This window comes from Pteropus alecto, unplaced genomic scaffold, assembly GCF_000325575.1.
Source record: "Pteropus alecto unplaced genomic scaffold, ASM32557v1 scaffold35, whole genome shotgun sequence".
In the NCBI taxonomy this organism is placed as follows: domain Eukaryota; kingdom Metazoa; phylum Chordata; class Mammalia; order Chiroptera; family Pteropodidae; genus Pteropus; species Pteropus alecto.
Window position 1 is genome coordinate 12,681,543 of NW_006437828.1, and position 4,317 is coordinate 12,685,859.

The following is a 4,317-nucleotide window of genomic DNA, read 5'->3' on the forward strand; positions in this document are numbered from 1 at the left end:
ACTTAGGATGTAGCCGGTTCCATCCTGCGGGGCACTGCCGTGTTTCCCGTGATGACCATTTTGCACAAAGCACGGTGAGGACAGTCTTCGCGTGTTCTGCTTATTTTTGTTTCCCACGCTGCTCAGACTCATGAGAAAATTTGTGCCCCGATCCTTGGCCCCGAATCCAAGGTACGAAAAAGTCCTGATACTGGCGAATTGGCAGAGTGGCTACAGAACTAGGAAGCAAAATAGATTTGGAAGCAAAAAACTCATGTTTTTTTTTGTTTGGTGTTTGTTTGTTTGTTTACTTTGCCACCTGCTGTGTTTGGACGATCATTCCCAAGAGAAATATATTCAACGCAGTATGCAGGTATCTCAGTGATGCTTTTAGGGAGACTTTGAAAAAATTTTGAAGTTCCCCGGGAATTTTCATGTGAAAAATGCCACCGTTTTACTGAATAAAAACAGTGGTAGTGCCTCCTGTCACATCTCAGATGTACTGTGCGTTTTCCTCCAGACCCCCCAGATAAAGCTAATGTCACAGGAAATTCCCAAAAGTTACGTTTACACTATACTGTAGTCCATTCAGTGTGCAATAGCTCTGTGTCTAAAAGACAATGTACATTATACCTTAGAACAACACTTTATTGCCCGAATATGCGAAAGAGAGACCGGGAGTGAGCAGATCCTAGAGGGAACAGGCGCGAGTAGACTCGCTCGATACAGGGTTGCCACGAACCTTCGATTTGTAAAAGAAACAGATCTGTGAAGCACGATAAAACGAGGCACGCCTGAGTGTGTGTGTACCGACACACAGTTACCTATGTGCAAATGTAGTTAACATACACTCCCAAAAAGTCAGGAGTTGCTGGATCACATGGAAGTCGTTGTTTGAATTGTTTGAGGAACGTGCATACTGTTTTCCACAGTGTCTGCACCAATTCACAATCCCACCAACCGTGCACGAGGGGCCCGTTTCCCCACATCCTCGCCGGCACTTGGTATTACTCGTCTTTTGATGATGGCCGTTCTGACAGGTTTGAGGTGACAGCTCATGGCGGTTTCGATTTACATTTCCCTGATAACTAGTTAAACGCATTTTCGTGTATCTGTTGGACATCTGGATGTCATTTGTAGAAAATGTTTGTTCAGGAAATCTACCCTTTTTTAAATTGGTTGTCTGTTTGCCGTTGGGTTATAGACATTCCACGTGTATTTTGACTATTAACCTCTGATTGAATCTGTGGTTTGTAAGTATTTTGTCTCATTCCACAGTTCGCCTTTTCATTTTCCTGATGATTTTGTTTTCTGTGCAATTGTTATTTTTTAACATGCATGTCTGCATTAGCTTTTAATAAAAAAAAGAACGGTAGGCCTTGACAATTTCAAGAGAAAACATTATGCAATATAATATTTTTAGGAAGAAAATTTCTGAAAATATAAATCATATGACTGACTTGAAACAAAAGACCGTACGTGGTTAAATATAATTAACGGCCGAATATGGACGCATATTGGATCAGTCTCTTTCTGTTTCTTCCTCCTTGTCATCCCCAACCCTCCTACCCATCCTCCCCCGCGTGGTTGTTGGAGCCGCGGGAACGCTGAGTCCCGTCGTGTCACGGGGCCTTGGGTGAGAGCAAGCGCCGTGTCTAACACTGACGAGCTCTTACCCCGCACGTCCACACAGAGAGGAGCAGCTGGGACAGGAAAACATTATTCTGTGCTCTGCGCAGGGGATGACATCTTCCTTAGCAAACGTTCTGACCTGTCCCCTCTGTACTTGCTAAAACTTTCTTATGATCTGAAAAACGGCCTTAGCAGTGTGGCAGTTAATTATCTTTTATATGCAAGGCGAATTTAACTGCAAAGATTTTTTAAGGAAAAAAAAAAAACAACTTCCGTCGGCTCATGGCTGTGTCCGCATGCTGACAGAGGCAGGAAGGGGAATTTCGGCCACATTCGGTGTCACGCCGAGTCAGAGCGTTCGCTTCCAGCATCTGGGGAACCGCAGCGCTCTGTCCAGGCTACACCTCTCATACCTGCACCTGGGTAAAATGAGCGACAAAGGAATTTTCCGGTAAATTCTTCGTCGAGAAAACAGAATGCTTTCATGATAACTTGCCCTCCTCCCCTATAAGTCCGTGCGCCCAAGCAGACGATACTCTTCCGAAAAGCTAATTGTCTCCCGTGTGACACTAACTGCATCCCACTGCAATCTCCCTCGGGCTCGCCTTTCCCTCGGCTTCCCACGTTCGCCTCCCCTTGGGGTTGAAGCTTTTATTGACAAGGACACTGTAGGCTAGAAGTGGAGAGAGAACTGATAGGCGCGTGACCCCACAGAAGGACCCCACGGCACTGTCAGCCGTCCGACCGCAAACACAGAGACCACACGGGTGACGCTCGCCGAGCTCGCCCATGCTTCGTCGACTATGGTTTCCTGTCGTTAAATCTCCGTGTGAGTCAGCAACGTGTCTGTCTCAGCAGCGCTCCCTGTCCCCTCCTCTCAGCCAACGAAGAGCTGGGATGAGGAGCTAACACCGTCAAGCGGTGGCAGGTGGCATAAGAACCCAGCTTGAGGACAGTGAGTCTGTGAGCTGCCCTTACACGTTCAGGTTCTAAACGAGGAAGGCGAAGGGCCCCCCACTCACCAGTGAGTAAGGGGACAAAGGGGACGGGAACCAGGAGAGAAGCACAGAAAGAATTAAACCTCAGTGGGCAAATATCTGGAGTTGACACGAAGGTTCGAGTTAGACGTTGGAACGGGAAACGGACGTTCTAAAAACCAGGAAAATGCGAACGGCCACTATTTCTGGGATTATGGAAATCACAGCCTTCTTTCCTTTCGTAATGAATCTCTGGCTTTCCTTTCGAATGTGTCTGGCTTTGCTGCCTGGACTGCACAGCCTGCGTCTGCCTCTGAGACGACCTCACGGTTCGCTGGGTGGCTGCAGAGGGTATGACCTCACCCTGACACTTTCAAATTGGATGGAGAACTCGGCTTTCTGGATCACTCCCTATCATACCGCTGACCTCTTAATTCCGTTCACTGGCATTTAATTTAAACTGAAAACATATGATACGTCAAGTACATTGTATGTAACATGAGCCTGCTTAAACCAGGATCTCTACAGACTTGATTCAAACAGAAGACAAGTTATTTCGTGAGACCCACTTACAGACCTCCCAGTCAGGTTGTGTGGGTGTGCGTGTGTGCGCGTGCGTGTGGGTGTGTGCGTGAATGCCTGTAGCCTGCCAGGCACTGTATGATTCACAGTCAGAGAGCCCAAGAAACAGACATGGTCGTTGCTTTCAAGGACTTTGTAGACTAATTGGAAAACTAATTAATATGAGACGTGCATGCCAAAATCTGTGAGCTAGAACTTACAGAAGAGATATCAGCAATAAAATAAGCCTGGAAATAGCAAAAACCCATTAATTTCCCCCTGGGACCAGCTCTTATATTTCTCCTAGGATAGCGATAGAAACGGAAAAAAAAAACATCAAAATTGTTTCAAAACGTCATTACTTGTGTGTTTATCAACTGTAGAGAGTGAATGATGGAGAGAAATTTCGTCTCCATCACTCATCACTCGGCCTCTCTGCATTCCTGTGCGTCTGTACAATACTGTGGCACGTGGAGAGGCCAGTGAGCCGATCGGCTGGAATCTGGCACGGTTCACACTGTCGCGTCGTGGGCCTCGTCCTTCCTTCGCCTCCCTGTTAATGGACAGAACGTGACGGAAGTGCGCGGGTGGCTTCTGTGCAAACGCTCCACTCCGGCCCCTCCTTGCTACACTTACTTAGACCTTAATTGCTTTCGTTCTAGAATAATTCTCTAATCGGTGTCTCCTTTTCCTGAAATTGAATCCGTTCTTCATAGTAGCATTTATTTTCCCTAAGTTAGGCTTTCTCGAGTGACTGTAACAGCACTTACTTCTTATAAAAATAATAACGATTAGTCTAGGACCATGTCACCCTGAACAAGCCTGATCCTGGCTGATCTCGGAAGCTAAGCAGGGTCGGGCCTGGTTAGTATTTGGATGGGAGACCACCTAGGAAGACCAGGTGCTGTAGGCATAAAAAATAAAAAAATAAGGAATTGTAAGCTGGCAGGGTCCTTGCAATCTGTGAGGTTAACCAACGGTTGCTTCGCCTAAAATAATAATAACAGTAATAATTTTATTCCAAGAGTTGGCCTGCAAGGCAGGCACCGTTATTATCTCCATTTTACAGACACAGAGACCAAGATAGCAAGGTTAAAGGACTTGCCTAAGGGCTAGTAAATGGTGGTGCCAGAATTTTCACTGGGCAATGTGGCTCTACGACCTTTAA

The 4,317-nt window shown here is 46.3% G+C and overlaps 1 protein-coding gene and 1 pseudogene across 1 annotated transcript in view; both read left to right on the forward strand.

The window, feature by feature from the left end:
- CSMD1 (CUB and Sushi multiple domains 1) overlaps positions 1 to 4,317 on the forward strand; it is a 1,232,804-nt gene that overhangs the window by 646,594 nt on the left and 581,893 nt on the right. The window lies entirely within an intron of this gene.
- LOC112482207 lies at positions 3,944 to 4,062 on the forward strand (annotated as a pseudogene).